This window comes from Rhinoderma darwinii, chromosome 2, assembly GCF_050947455.1.
Source record: "Rhinoderma darwinii isolate aRhiDar2 chromosome 2, aRhiDar2.hap1, whole genome shotgun sequence".
Classification (NCBI taxonomy): Eukaryota; Metazoa; Chordata; class Amphibia; order Anura; family Rhinodermatidae; genus Rhinoderma; species Rhinoderma darwinii.
In genome coordinates, this window is record NC_134688.1 from 313,572,970 (window position 1) to 313,597,088 (window position 24,119).

Consider the following 24,119-nt stretch of genomic DNA (forward strand, 5'->3'; position numbering starts at 1 on the left):
GGCATTAGGATTAGCCATATAAAGTATCATGTCGTCAGCGTAAAGACCAATACGATCCTCACGCGGTCCTATGCGGATGCCCTGAAAAGCCGCGTCCTGACGGATGCGGATAGCCAGGGGTTCGATAGCCACCGCGAACAGAAGAGGGGACAAGGGGCACCCCTGCCTTGTGCCTCTATGGAGGCTGAAGGAGGGGGACAGAATCCCATTAACCACCACCGATGCTCTAGGAACTTTATACAAGATTTAAATCCATTTGATGAAGCCCTCACCAAATCCAAATCTGCGGAGGACCTCAAACAGAAAAGGCCACTCGACCGAATCGAAAACCTTGGCCGCATCCAATGAGGCCAATGCCCAATCCTGTTGTTCCCACCAACCTATTTGAGTTCTGCGTATATTATCCGATGTGGATTCGCCCGGGATGAAACCGGTTTGATCCGGATGTATAATATCTGTGATAACTCCACTGAGTCTATTAGCTAATAATTTAGTTCGAATTTTATAGTCGGCATTGAGTAAGGATATCGGGCGATACAATCCACACTCCTCTGGGCATTTTCCCGGTTTCAAAATGACAACTATGGCAGCATCTTTTAATGAGTCAGGTAGCTCACCCCTCTGAAAAGCGGCCTCGAAAATAGATCACAGCTGGGGAGATAAAACATCCGCATACTGAAGATACACCTCTAGGGGTAGGCTGTCCAGACCCGAATCCTTTCCTTTGGTCATAGAAGACAAGCAGTCCACAACCTGGTGGGGGCTGGTGATGATCCAGCTGTCGTGGTCCATGTGGGTACCAACGACAGAATAAATGGTAGGTGGAGGAGCCTTAAGAATAATTTGAAAGAACTAGGCCACAAGCTGAAGGGAAGGACCTCCAAGGTTGTATTCTCAGGAATACTGCCTGTGCCATGCGCATCACAGGAAAGACAGCGGGAGCTCAGGGAGTTAAATGCATGGCTTAAGTCTTGGTGTAGAGGAGAAGGCTTTGGGTTCCTAGAGCACTGGGCTGACTTTTCATTGGGGTACAAACTGTACTCTGCAGATGATTTGCACCTAAATGGAAGGGGGTCCGCTGTGCTGGGGGAGAGAATTCTAGCTGGGGTGGCGGAGTATTTAAACTAGGGCTGAGGATGGAGGTCAATGTAGAAAAAAAAAGGGGTAGCCAGGTTAGAGAGGGGTCAGACTATATTGGTGCGGGGAGAAACAGAATGTGGGGAGAGGACTAGGCAACAAGATAAGGAGATCCTTTCGTTACAGTACAGCAGTGTAAAAAAAAATGCCCAAATAATGTCAAATCACATTTCTGATAAAAGTGAAAAACTGACAGGCAAGTTAAAGTGTATGTTCACAAATGCCAGAAGTCTAGCAAGCAAAATGGGGGAGCTGGAGGCCTTGATACTTGAAGAAAATATAGATATAGTTGGTGTTGCTGAAACATGGCTGGACTCTTCACATGACTGGGCTATAAATCTACAGGGTTTTACACTGTTTCGGAAAGACAGGACAAATAGGAAAGGCGGTGGTGTATGTCTGTATGTGAGAAATGATATGAAGGCGAGTGTGAAAGAGACAATAGTGGGTGAAGATTGTGAGGAGGTTGAAACCTTGTGGGTGGAACTAGAAAGGGAAAAAATTACTTTTGGTGTAATCTATAGACCCCCCAATATAACTGAGGAGATGGAAGGTCAGCTATATAAACAGATGGAGCGGGCTGCACAGGCGGGTACTGTAGTGATAATGGGAGATTTTAATTTCCGGGATATTAATTGGTGTCATGGTTCAGCTTCAACTGCAAAGGGGAGACATTTCCTCAACCTGTTGCAGGAAAATTTTATGGGCCAGTTTGTGGAAGACCCGACTAGAGGAGAAGCTCTGTTTGATCTGGTCATTTCTAATAATGCAGATCTTGTTGGGAATGTCAATGTTCGTGAAAACCTCGGTAACAGTGATCACAATATAGTTACATTTTACCTATACTGTAAAAAACAAACGCAGGCTGGGAGGGCAAAAACATTTAATTTTAAGAAAGCCAATTTCCCCAGGGTGAGGGCTGCAATTCAGGATATAGACTGGGAAGAACTAATGTCAAATAATGGGACAAATGATAAATGGGAGATTTTCAAATCTACTTTTGGTTATTATAGTGCAAAATTTATTCCTATAGGTAACAAGTATAAACGACTCAAATTAAACCCCACATGGCTTACACCTTCTGTGAAAGGGCCAATACATGATAAAAAAAGGGCATTTAAAAAATACAAATCTGAGGGTACAGCTGTAGCCGTTGTAAAATATAAAGAGCTTAATAAAATCTGTAAAAATGTAATAAAATTAGCAAAAATACAAAATGAAAGGCAGGTGGCCAAGGATAGTAAAACAAATCCCAAAAAATTCTTCAAGTATATAAATGCTGATTCTCAGGCAGAAGATAGAGCAATAATATTTGTGACCTTGTAATGCGACATAGGCGACCTGTTTTGTTTTGTTTGATCTATCTATATAAATGTTCCCTTTCATATATGGAAAACAGCATGTAATAATCCTGTAATTCACTAATTGATTGACAAATGACTAGTAGAGTATTGCCATAAAGATAACGGTCTTTAATGCTTATATTATATACTGTACACATACTGTCATCATGGATGTTGTCATATCATATCCAATTGCTGTGATACTCTGTATGTGATATTTTGAATAAACGAATTTAAAAAAAAAGTATATAAATGCTAAAAAGCCAAGGTCTGAACATGTAGGACCCCTAGATAGTGGTAATGGGGAGTTGATCACAGGGGATCAAGAGAAGGCAGAGTTACTAAATGGGTTCTTCAGCTCTGTATATACAACAGAAGAAAGAGCAGCTGATGTAGCCGGTGCCAGTGCTGTTGATATACTGAATTGGATGAATGTTGATATGGTCCAAGCTAAATTAAATAAAATAAATGTGCACAAGGCTCCGGGGCCAGATGGGTTACACCCTAGAATGCTTAAAGAGCTTAGTTCAGTTATTTCTGTCCCCCTTTTCATAATATTCAGAGAATCTCTAGTGACTGGTATAGTGCCAAGGGACTGGCGCAGGGCAAATGTGGTGCCTATTTTCAAAAAGGGCTCTAGGTCTTCCCCGGGTAATTATAGACCAGTAAGCTTAACATCCATCGTGGGGAAAATGTTTGAGGGGCTATTGAGGGACTATATACAGGATTATGTGACAAAAAAATTGTATTATAAAAGTGACAGCCAGCACGGTTTTATGGAGGACAGAAGTTGTCAAACTAACCTAATCTGTTTTTATGAAGAGGTAAGCAGAAGCCTAGACAGAGGGGCCACTGTGGATTTAGTGTTTTTGGACTTTGCAAAGGCATTTGACACTGTCCCCCATAGACGTCTAATGGGTAAATTAAGGACTATAGGTTTAGAAAATATAGTTTGTAATTGGATTGAGAATTGGCTCAAGGACCGTATCCAGAGAGTTGTGGTCAATGATTCCTACTCTGAATGGTCCCCGGTAATAAGTGCTGGGACCACTATTATTCAACTTATTTATTAATGATATAGAGGATGGGATTAATAGCACTATTTCTATTTTTGCAGATGACACCAAGCTATGTAATATAGTTCAGTCTATGGAAGATGTTCATGAATTGCAAGCGTATTTAAAGAGGCTCTGTCACCAGATTTTGCAACCCCTATCTGCTATTGCAGCAGATAGGTGCTGCAATGTAGATTACAGTAACGTTTTTATTTTTAAAAAACAAGCATTTTTGGCCAAGTTATGACCATTTTTGTAGTTATGCAAATGAGGCTTGCAAAAGTCCAAGTGGGTGTGTTTAAAAGTAAAAGTCCAAGTGGGCGTGTATTATGTGCGTACATCGGGGCGTTTTTAATACTTTTACTAGCTGGGCGTTCTGATGAGAAGTATCATCCACTTCTCTTCAGAACGCCCAGCTTCTGGCAGATCACGCTGTGACGTCACTCACAGGTCCTGCATCGTGTCAGACGAGCGAGGACACATCGGCACCAGAGGCTACAGTTGATTCTGCAGCAGCATCAGCGTTTGCAGGTAAGTAGCTACATTGACTTACCTGCTAACGCCGATGCTGCTGCAGAATCAACTGAAGCCTCTGGTGCCGATGTGTCCGACACGATGCAGGACCTGTGAGTGACGTTACAGATCTGCACTGCCAGAAGCTGGGCGTTCTGAAGAGAAGTGGATGATACTTCTCATCAGAGCGCCCAGCTATTAAAATTATTAAAAACGCCCCGATGTACGCACATAATACACGCCCACTTGGACTTTTACTTTTAAACACACCCACTTGGACTTTTGCAAGCCTCATTTGCATAACTACAAAAATGGTCATAACTTGGCCAAAAATGCTTGTTTTTTAAAAATAAAAACGTTACTGTAATCTACATTGCAGCGCCGATCTGCTGCAATAGCAGATAGGGGTTGCAAAATCTGGTGACAGAGCCTCTTTAAACAAACTAAGTGTTTGGGCATCCACTTGGCAGATGAAGTTTAATGTAGATAAATGTAAAGTTATGCATCTGGGTACGAACAACCTACATGAATCATATGTCCTAGGTTGAGCTACACTGGGGGAGTCACTTGTTGAGAAGGATCTGGGTGTACTTGTAAATCATAAACTCAATAACAGCATGCAATGTAAATCAGCTGCTTCAAAGGCCAGCAGGATATTGTCGTGTATTAAAAGAGGCATGGACTCGCGGGACAGGGATGTAATATTACCACTTTACAAAGCATTAGTGAGGCCTCATCTAGAATATGCAGTTCAGTTCTGGGCTCCAGTTCATAGAAAGGATGCCCTGGAGTTGGAAAAAATACAAAGAAGAGCAACGAAGCTAATTAGGGGCATGGAGAATTTAAGTTATGAGGAAAGATTAAAAGAATTAAACCTATTTAGTCTTGAAAAAAGACGACTAAGGGGGGACATGATCAACTTATATAAATATATTAATCGCACATACAAAAAATATGGTGAAATCCTGTTCCATGTAAAAACCCCTCAAAAAACAAGGGGGCACTCCCTCCGTCTGGAGAAAAAAAGGTTCAAGCTGCAGAGGCAACAAGCCTTCTTTACCGTGAGAACTGTGAATCTATGGAATAGCCTACCGCAGGAGCTGGTCACAGCAGGGACAGTAGATGGCTTTAAAAAAGGGTTAGATAATTTCCTAGAACAAAAAAGTATTAGCTCCTATGTATAGAAATTTTTCCTTCCCTTTTCCCGTCCCTTGGTTGAACTTGATGGACATGTGTCTTTTTTCAGCCGTACTAACTATGTAACCTCCTGCACCGAAAATGGGGCCTCTAACTTTATTCTATTCTCCTCTGATAAAACAGGAAAGCTTGCCCCAGCCAAATAGGTGTCTAAGTCCTCCATGGAGTACTGTGCCTTTGATGTGTAAAGCTCCCTATAAAAATCTTCAAATCGGTTTAGTATGTCTAACGGCATGGTAGCAGTGCCCTGGGTAGGATGGGATATGTGCAGCACTGGGGGAGACATGGCATTCTGCTTCGCTATGTGTGCCAGCAGCTTACTTGACTGATTACCGTGTTCAAAAAATGATTGTTTGGAAAAAAATATCCTTCTAGCTGCCTTTTCCCTAACAAGGAGCAAATATTGTCTACCCGCAGCTAGCCACTCTTCTCTATTAACCTGGGAAGGGTCCCTTACAAATTTATCCTCCAATTCCCTGCAGTTCTGTGCTAGATCCACTTCTTGTCTAGCGGAGGAGCGCTTAACAAAGAGATGGAAGATCGTAAACAACCTCTCAGATATGCTTTTAACCCCTTAATGACCAGCCTATTTTGGACCTTAATGACCAAGCTATTTTTTACGTTTTTCAATCGTCGCATTCCAAGAGCTATAACGTTTTTATTTTTGTGTCGACATAGCTGTATAAGGTCTTGTTTTTTGCGGGACAAGTTGTACTTTATAATAGCACCATTTTTAGGTACATATTATTTATTGATTAACTTTTATTAACTTTTTTTTGGGGGGGGGGGGGGAATAGAAAAAAAAAAATCAGAAATTTCGCCACTCTTTTTTGCGTCCTAAATCTACGCCATTTACCGTGTGGTATAAATAACACAATAACTTTATTCAGCGGGTTGTTACGATTGCAACGATACCAAAATTTGTATAGTTTTTGTATGTTTTACTACTTTTACACAGTAAAAACGCATTTTTTTCTAAATTATTTGTTTTTGTGTCTCCATATTTGAAGAGCCGTAACGTTTTTATTTTTTCGCCGATGCGGTTGTATGAGGGCTTTTTTTTTGCGGGACGACTTGTAGTTTTTATTGGTACCATTTTGGAGTAGATGCAACTTTTTGATCACTTTTTATCACATTTTTTTAAAGTCAGTATTCACAGAAAACAGCAATTTTTCCATAGTTTTTTATTAATTTTTTTTACGGCGTTCACCGTGCGGGTTAAATAATGTAATAGATTTATAGTCGGGGTCGTTACGGACGCGGCGATACCAAGTATGTGTAACTTTTTAACTTTATTTTGTTTTTTTAATAGTAAAGCATTTTGTAAGGGGAAAAGCTGGGTTTTTCATTTTTTTTCACATTTTTTTTTTAAATTAACTTTATTAAACTTTTTTCCACTTTTTTACTAGTCCCACTAGGGGACTATAATATGCGATTCTCCGATCGCATTTATAATACACTGCAATACTTTTGTATTGCAGTGTATTACTGCCTGTCCGTTTAACACGGACAGGCATCTGCTAGGTCATGCCTGCGGCATGACCTAGCAGGCATTCGCTACAGGCAGACCTGGGAGCCTTTATTAGACCCCCGGCTGCCATTAGAGACACAGACACTCGGCGATTGTATCGACGGGTGTCGGTGGGGGAGAGAGGGAGCTCCCTCCCTCTCTCCAAAACCACTCAGATGCGGTGCTCGCTATTGAGCAATGCATCTGAGGGGTTAAACGGGTGAGATCGATACTAATATCGATCTCACACGGCAGAGCAGGGACGCTCCCAGCCCTCAGCTGCCTCTAGCAGCTGAGAGCAGGGAGATTTGACAGCTCCCTGCTCTGTAAACTTATTCCAATGCCGCGACGTAAAAAGTCTATGGCATCGGAATAAGGCCCGTTAGTGACCGACGTAGAAACACGATGGGCCGGTCACTAACGGGTTAATGTATCCCATAGCAATGCTCCATTCTGTTCCTGAGAATTAACCTCTAAGAATAAATCTAATTGGTCAGGTATTCTATCACTGCCCTGAAACAGTTGCAACCAGAAGGGATATATCTTGAGAGGACCCTGCATGCCCTCCGACTGCTGATTCAGTTGTAAAAGAATCGGGCTATGATCCGATACCCCCCTAGGAAGATGCTCAACGGATGCCATATTGGAATAAATTGCCAGAGACCCAAACACATAGTCAATACGTGACAATGCGTTAAACTGGGGGGTATGACACGTATACTCTCTTAGTCCCGGGTGGCTCACCCTCCACAAATCCAACCACCCTATCTCCTCCATCAGGGAGGCTAGCTGTGTGGGACCCTCGGGGTCCCGGGGCACGTTCCTGGCATTAAACCAGTCCATAGAAGGGTCTATCGTGAGATTAAGATCCCCCATTAATATAACCCGTGTAACCTGATGGGTAGAAGCAAAAGAGATGGCCTCGCTGAGTATGTCTATTGAACCCTGCGGTGGGTTATACATGCCCCAAATAACAAAAGGGATAGAATTCACATTAGCATGTACGAACACATATCTGCCGTCAGCGTCTATTCGTGTGTGTAAGGCCTCCCATCTGAGAGTTCTATGGATCAACGACACTCCCCGTGACGCTGAGGATCTAGTGGCATGGCGCCCCCATTGAATCCAGGATTTACTCAACATGTTCACCTTATCTGCCATAAGATGCGTTTCCTGAAGGAATATAATGTGAGGCATGTGCCTTCTCAGCACAGAAAAAAATCATGTTTCTCTTTCCTGGTGTTCCCATCCCCTCACATTCCACGACAGGGTTTTAAGTGTCGCCATATTGCATACAATGCCATATACCTAGGAGTGGGTCACAGGACTCGCAGCCCCCTCCTACCATGATCAGTGTGCACTGGTGAGGCCTATATTCCATGTCATCATTAAGCAGGCAAACAGAAAAGTACAGAACCTTTAAACAATAACGGTGAACAGCTAAGCTCAACAGGAGCTGTAGATGCATACATGGCATAAGACTGAAAAGGGGGTTGTTTCCACTGTTAAGGGTAGTGACACAGTGAAATCAAGTTAGACAGTAATACCTTTCAGTGGCTTCACCCCTTGGCAAGCTGTATCTCAGCTATAGAAGATTCCATGTTCCCTTACACATAGCATGCAGGAAGGGGAGGGCATTTTATACACTTACGAGAATCATATCACAGATACACATTTAGCCCTTCAAAATGGATGCCCCACTTCTCCAGAACCCCCTCCCCCCCCCCTTTTTCCTTTCAGGGTTTAGAAAGCACCCCTACTCCTCACATCGTGAATACATAAATTATCAGTATCCAAAGTGATGCATTAACCAGTAACAAATTCAGGGGAACACTTCATGAAATTCACTGTATGATCTTGTAAACTCACAGTCCCCAGCATACACAAAATGGATTCCAAATCAGCGGCGAGGAGAGCGTCCCAGTCTAGTGAGCCAGCCATCGGCCGCCTCCGGGGTAGCAAAAAACACAGATCTCTCTCCATCCACCACTCTCAGGCACGCAGGATATGCCATAGAATATGGTATTTGGCACTCACGAAGTCGCCTCTTGACGTGCGCATATGAGGCCCTCTGGCGTTGTAACCCCGGGGAAAAATCCGGGAAGATGGATACCGACGTATTCTCAAACCTGATCTCTCCTTTACGTCGGGCGGCTTGCAGCACCATGTCGCGGTCTTTGCAGTTTAGCATCCTCACCAGCAAAGGCCGAGGGTTCGCTCCAGGCGGTGGTGGTTTAGCCGACACCCTATGCGCCCTTTCAACAGCAAAGGCCAACGAGAATATGGTGTCCGGGAATAGGTCTTTCAAACATTTTTCAACAAATTCATCCGGCCGAGGTCCTTCCGCCCTTTCAGGAAGGCCGATAATCCTCAGATTGTTTCTTCTCAGCCGGTTTTCAAGATCGTCTGCCTTCTGGCGCCACAACGGCACTTTCCCCGTGAGGTCAATTAGCGTGCGCGGCATGGCTGCCGTAACATCCTCCAGGTCTGAAACCCGCGTCTCAACCTGAGTAACCCGGTCTCTCAGATTATGGAGGTCCTGCCGCATCAGGCCGACATCCACCTTCACCTCCTCCACTTTAGTGGTAACCGAGGTGCGCATCTCCAGGATCGCAGCCAGGAGTGTCTCTGACACCTGCTTCAGTGTCAATTCGGGAGCCGCAGCCTCCTCTGCAGTGGTGAGTATAGCAGGCTGCCCAGCCTGAACATGTGCCGACGAGGAAGTCTCACCCCGGGCGCCATCTTGTCCCGAGTTCCTGGAGAATTCTCTAAGTTTTTCCACCAGGAATCTTTGAGGGGCCCATAATGTGCCGAGTGGGTTTCCTACCCTTCTTCCTCAACAGGTAAGGCATTTTGGCTGAAATACTTTCTCCACAGGATGAATTACAGGGATCAGCGCACGGAGCTAAGGTTCAGTGCGACCGCTCACATCCGTGCCTGGCCAGAATTCTGGGCCCTCCTTTTTATTAGAATATATTTTAGGTATCATGTCAGGTTTGAAGAAGTCTTGTGTTACCAAACCAGTGGAATCCCATCCCCCAAAGTAACCCCATTTGGAAAACTACACTCCTCAAGGAATTTATCTAGGGGTATAGTGAGCATTTTGACCCCACAGGTTTTTGCTGAATTTATTGGAATTAGGCCGTGAAAATGAAAATCAACATTTGGTCTGAAAAAACATAGACATTTTACATTTTTCCAAGGGATATAGGAGAAAAAGCATCCTAATATTTACATTCCTCAATATTGAAATTGCAACACCAAAAAGGAAAAGTTTTGTAATCGAGGAACTCACAGGATCAATAAACAGGTTAATGATATGCAAATGATAAAAAAACAAAATATTCAAAACATCTTGATTTATTCAGTATAGAGTAAGAGCGCACGCGCAGAATTCCACTCACATGCTGTCAATGAGGATATGAATGTTTGTGTGTGGAATGTTATTGTCACGAAGCGGGTTAGTGGACCCACTAGGCCGTACCGCCGTAGCGGGAAGGCAGCTGGATAAACCGCAGGAAACCCCAGAAATACAATGTCCCGCACAAGGGTACCTGAATAGTCCAGATGGTGACCGCAGCTCTGGCACAGATGAGATGGGTGCAGCGGATGGTGCCAAACGTGGCGGATGACACAGGAGCCGCAAGTTGCGCCAGACGTGGTGGATTCCTCCTGATGTGGCAGATGACACAGGACGTGGCAGATTAAACAGGACGTGGCACGACTTGATACTTAGGCAAAGCACGGAAACAGGAACGGGGAACAAGGCACGGGTAACAACAGGAACGGGAAACACTAAGGGACCATTTGCAAGACAGACTGGGAAAACTAACAACGCTCAGGCAAGGATTAGAAGGCCAGGGGCCTTCTTATAGACCAGGAAATCGTGGCAGTTGATGGTGATGACGATTTCCTTCTTGCGCGCACTGGCCCTTTAAGGCCGGGGCGCGAGCGTACCCTACTGGACACAGCCGAACGAAGCTGTAGTGAGCGCTGGCGTCTCCTAGGAAGGAGACGGGGACCAGCGCTCACAGATCCATGGCTGCGGGCATCGGGAGGTGAGTGAACCTGACGGCCCGCGGCCATGGACGCTACAGTTATGCCACGCTGAATGCACTTGGGCACGCAAATCATCAAGATTGGCTGCTGGCAGGTACCTTTGCAATTGTCCGGCGACGCTACAGGCCATGGTAGCACGTTTAGGCCATAGAGGGTGCTCACAGTAGCACGTGCAACATGCGTCCTGGCGTGGTCTTGTTGAAAAAAAGGCTTCTGGGACACTTTGGAGAAATAGCCATATTACTGCTTCCACAACCAAATCAATGTAACGCCAAGCTGTTAGCGTACCTGAAATGAAGACTAGAGGGGTCCGGCTGATGTACATTATGCCACCCCACACCATAATCCCGGGAGAAGGACAGGTATGCCGTTCCTATGTGAAGGCCTCTTCATGGCGTTGCCCACGTGGTCTCCAGATCAATCTACGGCTATTATTTCACCCAAGACAAGAGCGAGACTTATCGCTGAAGAGGATAGACCTCCATTCCAGCCTCCATTGCCGCCTTGCTGTGCACCATGATAGCCTTTGAGAGCGGTGGCGTGTGGTCAATGAAACACCTGTAGCTGGACATCTGTCTCATAGCCCTATGTCGTGCAAACGCCTTCCAAAGGTTTGTGTCTGCACTGGTTGCCGCCCTAGGCTCGGGATGGGACGTCCAATTTCACTTGCAGTACAGAATGGATTCTTCCAATCAGACGATCCGTCCGTGCAGAGGTTAGCCTCTGCGTACCTTTTGCAGTCATTCCTGTTCGTTGTTGTTCTCCAAACCCCCAGGACACGCAACGTTGAACAGTGCTGACATCTTGGCCTAGGCATGTAGAAATCTGCTAGAGTGATAAACCAAGCTCTCTCAGTTCGAGGATTCTGTCCCTCGCAGTTTGCGACAAGTGCAATAACCGTCACGTCGGTGAGCAAGAGGCATCACACAATCATCCCACACCACTTGATCCGATATTTGAGGTTTCATGTGGCTAAAATACTTTGCTGAAAGCAAATGGCTTGTATGCCCCTCCCATGTGTAACAGATTGGAGCTGGGTGCTTGAAAATGTGATAATTTGCAGATCTTAGCGACACCTGCTACTTCTTTAATTTGCATAACCATGTTGAGGAGTGTATAAAGCATTTTCTCCTGAGTACAGAAATACCTCATATGTGGTAATAAACTGCTATTTGGTCACGGTAGGGCTCAGAAGGTGGGGAGCACTATTTAGCTTTTGGATTGCGGATTTTACTGGATTGGTTTCTGGGCACCATGTCGCATTTGCAAAATCCCTGTGGCACCAGAACAGTGGAAACCCACCAAAAGTGATCTCATTTTGGAGACAACACTAGGCATTCACCTAAGGGTTTAGTGAGCATGTTAACTCCACAGCTGTTTTCCAGAAATTAGTGTGCAGTGGATGTTGCAGACTGAAAATGGAAATTTTTCCACAAATATGCCATTTCAGTGTCCAATATGATGTGCCCAGCTTTTGCCACCATGAAAAGACAGATCTCCAATTAATATGCTAGGTTACCCGATTTTAGAACGCCCCTCATGTGGCCCTAATCTTTTGCCCGGAATTAAGACGGGGCTCAGGAGTAAAAGAGCACCATGCGGATTTGAGGCCTAATTTGGCGAATTACACAGCATTGGTTCACAATTGAACAATAGATGTGAAATAATAAAAGAAGTCCCAGAGAAGTGATCCCATTTTGGAAACTACAGCCCTTAATGCATTTATCAAGGGGTGTAGTGAGCATTTTGACCCCACAGGTGTTTTCCAGAACTGAATGAGCTGCGGATGGTGCACAGTGAAAATTGCAATTTTACCGCAGATATGCCACTTCATGTTTGGTTTTTGGTAGTAGTTTTGTTTGGAGTATTGCTTGTATTTCAGTTTAAAGTGTGCGGGCATAGGTAAGCTGGGTAAAGTATATCATAGACATAGCGGTACGAGTGCTGTTTTTGTGGGACGATTTGTAGTTTTTAATGGTACCATTTTGGCGAACATGTGACTTTTTTAGCACATTTTTTGGGAGTCAAAGTGATGTTACAGATTCGGCGATACCAATCATATAGGTTTTTTGTTTTTTTTTCCAATAATAAAAAAGGACTTGATATGGGAAATTGTACCATTTTTTTTTTTAGTCCCACTAGATTTGAAAGTCCAACTGCCTGATTGCTATTCTAATACATTGAACTACCTATGTAGTGCAAAGAATTAGAACGGTCAGTCTAAGGGCCTGTTCACATCACCGTTCGCTTTCCGATCCGGGGTTCCGTCGGAGGTTTACGTCGGGTGAACCCCGCAACGGAAAGTGAAAGTGAAACCACAGCTTTCGTTTCAGTCACCATTGATATCAATGGTGACGGAAACATTGCTAATGGTTTCCGTTCGTCACCATTCCGGCAGGTTTCCGGTTTTCCGACGGAATCAATAGCGCAGTCGACTCCGCTATTGATTCCGTCATTGAAACGTAAACCTGCCGGAATGGTGACGAACGGAAACCATTAGTGATGTAAACTGAAACGGAAGATGTGGTTTCACTTTCACTTTCCGTTGCGGGGTTCGAACGGTGATGTGAACAGGTCCTAACACTGACAGCAAGCCTATTAGGCCCCCGAAATACGCTTCCTTACTTAGCAGATCAGGAGGCCATTGTTAGGCCTCCCGTTGCCATAGCAGTTATCGGCACCCCTGTGATTGCATCACAGGGATTCCAATCAGCTATAAACCACGAAGAAGCTTCGGTCGCTTTGACCATGGCATGTAAGGGGTTGATGGGGGGATTGCAGCTTCTGAGCCCGCGCCATCTTCTTGTCTGGTAACTCTATGACATATTGCAGAGACACATTGCCGCTTATCACGTAGTTACGACAAATGTCCGGAAGGGGCTAATTGAACGTGTAAGAGTAGATAGGGTGGGATTAGCGAGACAAAAACAAATCATAGGTAATAATTTGTGTGGATTTTATATAATAAACACCAATTAGCCATAAAAGTAACAAAATCTGTACTCCAAAGAACACACAGCGCTCCTTCCCTTCTGAGGCCTCCCATGGGCCCAAACGGAAGTTTATCACCACAAATGGGGTATTGCCGCACTAAGGACAAATTGGGCAACAAAATGGGGTATTTTGTTCCCTGTGAAAATAAGAAATTTTGATCACAAATGACATCTTATTGGAAAAAATGACATTTTTTTCATTTCACAGCCCAATTCAAATAGGTGCTGTGAAAAAACTGTGCGGTCAAAATTGTAACAAAAACCATATTTTAATTCCTTGAGGGGTGTAGTTTCCAAAATGGGGTCACTATTGGGGGATTCCTACTGTTTTGGCACCTCAACACCTTTTCAAACCTGGCATGCTGCCTAAAATATATTCTAATAAAAAAAAGAGGCCTCAAAATGCACTAGGTGCTTGCTTGCTTCTAGGGCTTGTGTTTTATTCCACGAGCGTACTAGAGACACATGTGGGACATTTCTAAAAACTGCAGAATCTGGACAATACATACTTAGTAGTGTTTCTCTGGTAAAACCTTCTGTGTTGCAGAAAAAAATTGAACAAAATTGAAATTCAGCAAGAAAAATGAAATTTGCAAATTTCACCTCCACTTTGCTTTAATTCCTGTGAAATGCCTGAAGGCTTAAAAAACTTTCTACTAGCTGTTTTGAATACTTTGAGGGGTCTAGTTTTTAAAATGGGGTGTTTTATCAGGGTTTCTAATACATAGGCCCCTCAAAGCCACTACAGAACTGAAGAGGTACCTTAAAAAAAAAGGCTTTTGAAATTTTCTTAAAAATATGAGAAAATGCTGTTTATGTTCTAAGCCTTGTAACGGCCAGGAAAAATAAAAGAATGTTCAAAAAACGATGCCAGTCTAAAGTAGACATATGGGAAATGTGAACTAGTAACTATTTTGGGTGGTATAACCGTCTGTTTTACAAGCAGATGCATTTAAATTCTGAAAAATTGTATTTTTTCACAATTTTCTCTAAATTTTGCAATGTTTCACCAATAAACACTGAATATATCGACCAAATTTTACCACGAACATGAAGCCCAATGTGTCATGAGAAAATCTCAGAATCGCTTGGTTAGGTTTAAGCATTCCGACGTTATTACCACATAAAGTGAAATATGTCAGATTTGAAAAATGGGCTCTGAGCCTTAAGGCCCAAACTAGGCTGCGTCCTTAAGGGGTTAAAGTGTGTCGACATTGAGGGGGTCAATGCAATTCCTAAGTACTAATGTGGTCTTCGCGCAAACGCAATTCGTAGTTTATTTGTATAAATTTGGCCATATGGCGGGGAACAGAGATATTAGCCGCTTCCCTGCTTTTGGGCATGACTGTACGTCCAAATTCAAAGTGCCTTCCCGCACACGGGCGTACAGTCACGCCCTGTAGATATAGCCGGCACAGGAGCTGTGCGCATTTCATCTTCAGCGGCTTTCAACTGTCATACACAGCTGACATCCTGTTGTAATGGCAGTTACCGCCGATCGCAGCCATTTAACCCCTTCAATGCGGCTGTCAATGGCGTCCGCCGCATTGAAGTGGTTGACAGGGAGGGAGCTCCCTCTGTACCCCCCTGCAATGGATTGTTGGTGGCGATGGTTACTATGGCAACCAGGAAGCCGTTTGTAGGCTTCCTGGTTGCCCAGGTACGGTAGCCTATTACGTCCTGCCCGAGGCATGACGTAATAGGCGAACTGTCAAATGAAGAATGACAGTTACGATACACTGCACTACATAAGTAATGCAGTGTATTGTACCGGGGATCATAAGACCAGATCTTCAAGTCCCCAGTTACGTGTAAAAAAAAAAACTGTTAAAAAAGTTTCAAAAAAATGTGAAAGAAAAATAAAATAAATAAAAGTTTTAACTAATAAAAACAACAATCGCCCTCTTTCCCTGATCAACTCCTTTATTATTAGAAAAAAAATGAACATGAAAAAAAACTATACATAATAAGTATCGCCGCGTTCGGAAGGGCCTGATCTATAAAAATATCATTATTTTTACTGCACGGTGAACACCGTAAAAAAAAACAAAAAAAAAAACAATGACAGCATTTTTTTTTTTGGTCATCTTGTCTCAAAAAAATTTTTGTAAAAAATTTATCAAAAAGTTGCAAGTAACGCAAAATGATACCAACAGAAACTACAATTCGTCACGCATAAAACAAGCCCTCCCGCAGCAATATCAACTAAAAAAAAACAAAAAGTTTTTTTTAGAAGAGCGTATTTTTATTGTGGGAACGTAGTGAAACGTAAAAAAACAATATAAATTTGGCGTCGCTGTAATCGTATCGACCCACAGAATGAAGTGAACATGTTGTTTATACTGCACGGTGAACACTGTAAAAAAAAACAAAAAAAAAAACACGTGCTAGAATGGCTGTTTCTTGGTTTCCTCATCTCTCAAAATATGGAATAAATAGTCACCAAAAAAAATAAAAATAATCGCATGTACCCCAAATGGAACAAATAAAAATTACAGCTCGTTCCACAAAAAACAAGCCCTCACACAGCTCCGTCAACGGAAAAATAACACGTTATGACTCTCAAAACGCAATGATGCAAAATGATGCAAAATGATGCTAAATGATGGCCCAGACTAATTTTTTAGGTCCAGTAGAATTTCACTAAATACCCCACATCATTTGCTGGCCCCCACAGGTGGACCCTGTAGATGCAGCGGAGATGAGGGAACTTTGGGAACTTTAGGGCCTTGTGCTGCTTATAGGGCTAGTGAAGAAGTCAAAGATTAGGCAATACTGGAGCGCAGATATTTTGTACAATACCCAAAAACCCGGCCTGTGCATAAAGGATTGGTTCAAAGCGCACCACACCAATCCATGGATTATTCATTCACCCATTACATATCCTATTATGCCCTGATGCACTCCGCCTAGCTTACATATACCCTGATGTTCTCCGCCAAGTTTACATATACCCTGATGTACTCCGCCCAGCTTACATATGCCCAGGGGCGTAACTAGGAAAGACTGGGCCCCATAGCAAACTTTTGACTGGGGCCCCCCCTCCCCTGGGTGTCACACAACCCCCCCCCCTTGTAGATAGTGCCTTTTTTACAGCCCCCCCATGTAGATAACGCCACACAGTCCCCCCTGTAGGTAACGCTATACAGCCCCCCCCTGTAGATAACGCCTTACAGCCCCCCCCCCCTGTAGACTGTGTGGCGTTCTCCACAGGGGGGACTGTGTGGCGTTCTCCACAGGGGGGGGCTGTGTGGCGTTCTCCACAGGGGGGGGCTGTGTGGCGTTCTCCCCCCTGCAGGGAACGCCATACAGCGCCTCCCCCCTCTGCAGGGAACGCCATACAGCGCCCCCCACCTGCAGGGAACGCCATACAGCGCCTCCCCCCCTGCAGGGAACGCCATACAGCGCCTCCCCCCCCTGCAGGGAACGCCATACAGCGCCCCCCCCCCCTGCAGGGAACGCCATACAGCGCCTCCCCCTGCAGGGAACGCCATACAGCGCCTCCCCCTGCAGGGAACGCCATACAGCGCCTCCCCCTGCAGGGAACGCCATACAGCGCCTCCCCCTGCAGGGAACGCCATACAGCGCCTCCCCCTGCAGGGAACGCCATACAGCGCCTCCCCCTGCAGGGAACGCCATACAGCGCCTCCCCCTGCAGGGAACGCCATACAGAGCCCCCCCCTGCAGGGAACGCCATACAGCGCCCCCCCCTGCAGGGAACGCCATACAGCGCCCCCCCCAGGGAACGGGGAACGCGATACAGCCCCCCCCCCAGGGAACGCGATACAGCGCCCACCCCCCCTGCAGGGAACGCCATACATCGCCTACCCCCCCTGCAGGAAACGCCATACAGCGCCCACCCCCCCTGCAGGATAGGGGATACATGTGTGATCACTGGCATTGATAGGGAGAACGGGGGACTGAAAGTCCACTGAAGTTCTCCATGACTAACCTCTGACTTCCGGCGTCTGCGCAGCTCAATAAAAATGAAAGGAGCGCTGGTCACGCATGCGCACAAGCGCGACCGGCACTCCATTCATTTCTACGGAGCTGCCGACACAGACCCCGGAAGTCCGAGGTTTGTGATGGAGAACTTCAGGGGACTTTCAGTCCCCCGTTCTCCCTATCGCTGCCAGCGATCACACATGTATCCCCTGTCCTGTGGATACATGTCTTTTGTTTAATGGCAGAGCGGGGAGATACCTCCCTGCTCTGCCGTACAGTTCAGTGGCGTCCCGCTGTAGCAGCCAGAGCGGCTGCTAGCGGAGCCTGCGGCCATGGTGGGGGCCCGTGCCGGCGGGCGACACGGGCCCCCTCGTGCCGCGGGCCCCGTAGCAGTCGCTACGGCGGTAGTTACGCCACTGCATATGCCCCCACATTATAAGCTGAAATACCACTAAAACACCAAGCAAAATCTGCGCTTCAAAAGCCAAACGATGGTCCAACTGAGCCTGGCAGTGTGCACAAACGGCAATTTATGACCACATGTGGGGTATTACTGTATTCTGGAGAACCCGCTTAACAATTTATGGGATGTGTGTCTACGGTGGTACAAGCTGGGCAAAAACACATTGGGCACTGAAATGGCATATCCGTGGAAAACGGCAATTTTCAATCTGCAACATCTATTGTTTACTCATTTTTGCAAAACACTTGTGAGGTCAAAATGCTCATTACATCCTTAGATAAATTCTTTGAGGGATCTAGTTTCCAAAATGGGGTAATTTTTCGGGGGTACCACGGTACTGGTACTATAGCTCAATGCAACATGGTGTCAAAAAACGAATCTTGTAAAATCTCCACTCCAAATACTAAATGGCGCTCCTTCCCTTTTAGAGCCCTGCTGTGTGTCCAAATAGCAGTTTATGACCACATGTGGGGTATTTCCCTACTCTGAAGAAGTTGCTTTACAAATGTTACGGTGCTTTTTCTCCTTTATTCGTTGAGAAAATGAAACATTTTGAACTAATGCTACGTCTTATTGGAAAATAATGTAATTTTTCATTTTCACTGCCCATTTCTAATAAAATCTATGAGACACCTGTGGGGTCAAAATGCTCACTAACACCCTAGATGAATTCCTCAATGGGTGTAGTTTGCCAAATGGAGTCACTTTTGGGTAGTTTCCACTGTACTGGTAATTCAGCAAAATCTGCTCTCCAAAAGCAAAATGGCGCTCCTTCCCTTCTGAGCCCTGATGTGTATTCATACAGTGGTTTATTAGCACATATAGGGTATTTCCGTACTCTGGAGAAGTTGCTTTACAAATGTTGGGGAGCTTTTCCTCATTTGTTTGTTGAAAAAATAAAAAAAATCTGGAGGTAAAACTACATCTTATTGGAAAATAATGTAATTTTTAATTTTCATTGCCCAATTCTAATGAAATCTATGAAACACCTGGGCAGTCAAAATGTTCACTACACCCCTAGTTGAATTCCCCTAGGGGTGTAGTTTCCCAAATGGAGTCACTTTTGGGGGGGATTCATTTGTTTTTGCACCACAAGACCTCTTCTAACCTGACATGGTGCCTGAAATCTAATTTAAAGAGGCTCTGTCACCAGATTTTGCAACCCCTATCTGCTATTGCAGCAGATAGGCGCTGCAATGTAGATTACAGTAACGTTTTTATTTTTAAAAAACGAGCATTTTTGGCCAAGTTATGACCATTTTCGTATTTATGCAAATGAGGCTTGCAAAAGTACAACTGGGCGTGTTGAAAAGTAAAAGTACAACTGGGCGTGTATTATGTGCGTACATCGGGGCGTGTTTACTACTTTTACTAGCTGGGCGTTGTGTATAGAAGTATCATCCACTTCTCTTCACAACGCCCAGCTTCTGCCAGTGCAGACACAGCCGTGTTCTCGAGAGATCACGCTGTGTCGTCACTCACAGGTCCTGCATCGTGTCAGACGAGCGAGGACACATCGACACCAGAGGCTACAGATGATTCTGCAGCAGCATCGGCGTTTGCAGGTAAGTCGATGTAACTACTTACCTGCAAACGCTGATGCTGCTGCAGAATCAACTGTAGCCTCTGGTGCCGATACGATGCAGGACCTGTGAGTGACGTCACAGATCTGCACTGCCAGAAGCTGGGCGTTCTGAAGAGAAGTGGATGATACTTCTCATCAGAAAGCCCAGCTAGTAAAAGTAGTAAACACGCCCCGATGTACGCACATAATACACGCCCAGTTGTACTTTTACTTTTCAACACGCCCAGTTGTACTTTTGCAAGCCTCATTTGCATAAATACGAAAATGGTCATAACTTGGCCAAAAATGCTCGTTTTTTAAAAATAAAAACGTTACTCTTATCTACATTGCAGCGCCGATCTGCTGCAAAAGCAGATAGGGGTTGCAAAATCTGGTGACAGAGCATCTTTAAGAAAAGGAAGGCCGAAAAATCCACTAGGTGCTCCTTTGCTACTGGGGCCTTTGTTTCAGGCACGTAGCACACTAGGGCCACATGTGGGATATTTCTAAAAACTGCAGAATCTGGGCAATAAATATTCAGTTGTGTTTCTTTGGTAAAAACCTTCAGTATTACAGGAAAAATTGATCAAAATGGAATTTCTGCAAAAAAATAAATAAATTCCCTTCAGCCTAATGCACACAAACTTATTTTTGTGCTCCCGTAATACGGGTCCTTGGTCACACGTATTCGACCCGTATTGCACCAGTATTTACGGACCCGTGCCCGTAAATACGGGTCCGGTGTCACCCGTATTCCACCCGTATTTACGGGCACGTTTTCACTGCAAAATTACACTGCAGTAATCGGCAGCCCTTCTCTCTATCAGTGCAGGATAGAGAGAAGGGACAGCCCTTTCCGCAGAAAAAGTAATTCATACTTACCCGGCCGTTGTCTTGGTGACGCGTCTCTCTCTTGACATCCATTCCGACCTCCCTGGATGACACGGCAGTCCATGTGACCGCTTCAGCCTGTGATTGGCTGCAGCGGTCACATGGGCTGAAACGTCATCCCAGGAGGCCGGACTGGAGGAAGAAGCAGGGAGTTCTGGGTAAGTATGAACGTCTTTTTTTTTTTTTACAGGTTGATCTATATTGTGATTGGAAGTCACTGTCCAGGGTGCTGAAACAGTTACTGTCGATCGTTTAACTCTTTCAGCCCCCTGGACAGTGACTATTTACTGACGTCGCCTAGCAACGCTCCCGTAATTACGGGTGTACACACGTAGCCACCCGTAATTACGGGAGCCCCATAGACTTCTATGGGCCTGCCCGTGCCGTAATTACGGCCTGAAATAGGACATGTTCTATATTTTTCAACGGCACGGGCACCTTCCGGTAAGCATACGGGGAGGTACCTGTGGCCAATAGAAGTCCATGGGCCCGTAAAAACGTGCCGTAATTACGGGCGTTTTTACGTTCGTGTGCATGGGTTCTTCCACTTTGCTTTAATTCCTGTGAAACGCATAAAGGGTTAAAACACTTTCTAAATGCTGTTTTGAATACTTTAAGGGGTGCAGTTTTTAAAATGGGGTGATTTGTGGGTGTTCCTAATATATAAGGCCCTCAAAGCTACTTCAGATCTGAACAGTTCCCTAAACTTTTTAACATTTTCTTTAAAATTTGAGAAATTGCTGCTAAACTTATAAGCCTTGTAACGTCCTAGAAAAATAAAAGGATGTTCAACAAAAATGATGCAAACACAAAGTAGGACGTATGGGAAAGGTTAACTAGTAACTATTTTGTGTGGTATAACTATCTGACTTACAAGTAGATACATTTACATTTCGAAAACAGCAAATTTTTCTGCATTGTCTGTGTTTTTTTACAAACACTGAATATATCAACCAAATTTTACCACTAACAAAGTACAATGTGTCGCGAGAAAACACTCAGAATCGCTTGGATAAATAAAAGAATTCCAAAGTTATTGGGTCGGAGAATTAGGCCCAAACTAGGCTGCATCATTAAGTGGTTAATGGCCAGAATAGGCGGGCCATTAACCCCTTCCCGACATTTGATGTATCCATACGTCATAGCCGGGTAGAGGGAAATATGGAGAAGGCTCACGGGCTGAGCCCGCTCCATACAATGCGTGTGTCGGTTGTATGTTACCGCCGAAACTTCACAGTAACGAGCGGGATCGCGCATGAGCGCCATACTGCTCATTTAACCCATTAAGTACAGCGGTCAGTGACCGCGGAATTTAAAATCGTTAGAAAGAGGGGGCAACCCACTCTAGCAGCTCATCGCGCCCCCTGCAATGCAATCGCAGGGTGGCGATGGTTGCTATGGCAGCCTAGGGCCCTAACGAAGGTCCCCAGGTCTGCCATCTTTGCGCTCCTATTAAGCCCTGCCTCTGGCAGGGCTTAATAGAAGCCTGACAGAAAGACGATATACTGCAATACATTATGACCCCATTAAATCCAACCAAATTTCAACCCCCTACCTCGAGCCATTCAAAAGTTATGAGGGTGTTCCGGAACTTTTGGTGGGCACTGTAAATAAATACTGCTATGAAGTGAAAACGTTTCCAATAGATCAGCTGCCTGGACAGCTGCTTTCTCACTCTCGCCCCCCACAAACATGGGTCTGAGAAGAGACAAACAGGGGGAAGTGACAGTTCTGTTTATCAACAAATCTTTGTGTTATTGCAGGGATTTGTGGAGGTCATATGATCAGTATCTTAATCCATTGACTCTGGGCCAGTGTCCCTGTAACAGGAGAGCTGTCAACAACAGATCTGTTAGGGTATGTTCACACGCAGTGTTTTCAGGCGTAATTCGGGCGTTTTACGCCTCGAATTACGCCTGATAAAACGGCTCCATTATGCCTACAAACATCTGCCCATTGCTTTCAATGGGTTTTACGGTGTTCTGTTCCCACGAGGTGTAATTTTATATCGCTGTCAAAATACGGCGCGTAAAAAGACGCCCACGAAAAAGAAGTGCATGTCACTTCTTGGGACTTTTTTGGAGCCATTTTGCATTGACTCCATTGAAAAACAAATCCAATAACGTCCGTAAAAAAACACTACGAAAAACGCGAGTTGCTACAAAAACGTCTGGAAATCAGGAGCTGTTTTCGCCTTTGTATTTTCAGATGTTTTTGGTCACTGCGTGTGAACATACCCTAATAGAGCAAGATGTGCGATTCAGCATTAACCCTCTCTAAAGTGCTGCCACATTCTACCATTGTAAAATCTTGTTGCATTTCCCACCTGTGAACCACCACCAGAATAACCAAACTGCATATATTTGACATCCGCCTTCTCAACGGAGACCCAAAAACATGTCTGCGGAGCCAGACCCAGATTTTGAACAACACAAATTATCTGTACACTATCAATTTTGGGCTCCTCTGCCATTAGATAAAGAGCGGGAACAGAAGAATACTCATTTTCTTGAGGTGACCTGATTTGGTGCATGAGTGGATACTGAAGGGATTCTTTTTTATACCATACTTGTATCCACATAGCAGCTATGGCATTGTATCTATATGGATCTGTGGAAGTAAATACACATAGTGCTGGCTGAATTACAGCAGCTCCCCCACATTGTTTCCTCTGCTCCCCCACATTGTTTCCTCGGCTCCATCTAACCTTATAGAACCATTTCCACAAAGTTTATTGTTTTGAAAACTTCGGTGGCGTGGGCTGGTGCAGGACTATACAAACATATCAATAAGAAAACTGCAGTCTACGCCAGGGGCTGGCAGACCACTCACCAAGTATTGCAGCGCAATGTGCCAGTCACCTTCCATATCCTAACACTACATCAATCATCTTTACCGATTTCTAGCTGCATAAAAGACCTAGTTCATTCACCATTCCTTACCCTAACAAACAGCCTGTGTTATTCTGAGAACGCCTCGTCCTGTCAGACGGCTCCAAGAGCTTTTTCACCCGGGGAAAGACTCAGCAGCGACAAACTTCCTCGGCCGAGCGGACCCTCAATGCAGGTACCCGAGAGGACATATGACAAGCAGGACGCCGGCCATCAATACCAGTGCGTGCCAAGTAATGACCGGGGTACAGAAATAGAACAGTGCCTAGGATGGAAATGGAAGCGCTCGGCTCAATACGTCACTGTGACCTGAAAGGTGGGCGGAGACTAGAGCACAGGAGAAATGCTGAGCTGTTTACTCATGACTGACTCCACTGCATAGGAAGACGTCCTGTTCTTGCTTTTCAGGCTACATTCACATGACCGTGGAAAAAAAGATGGCCATTAAAAACTGATCAACTGTCAGTTTTTCATGGCCATTTTGCATCACTGTGTCTCAAATTTTTCATCCATTTCTGTTTTTAATGGCCGTTTGTGATCCGTTTTTCATGGCCATTA

General features: G+C 44.8%; 1 protein-coding gene across 4 annotated transcripts in view; it reads right to left on the reverse strand.

Annotated features, from left to right (window-relative positions):
• The window catches only part of DCAF6 (DDB1 and CUL4 associated factor 6), a 712,682-nt gene extending 688,808 nt beyond the window's left edge, over positions 1-23,874 (reverse strand). For all 4 annotated transcript variants that reach the window (XM_075853536.1, XM_075853533.1, XM_075853534.1 and 1 more), the window contains exon 1: positions 23,613-23,874. The gene's annotated coding sequence lies outside the window, so the exon portion shown is untranslated. The remainder of the gene's footprint in view (positions 1-23,612) is intronic.
• Positions 23,875-24,119: the final 245 nt, after the last annotated feature.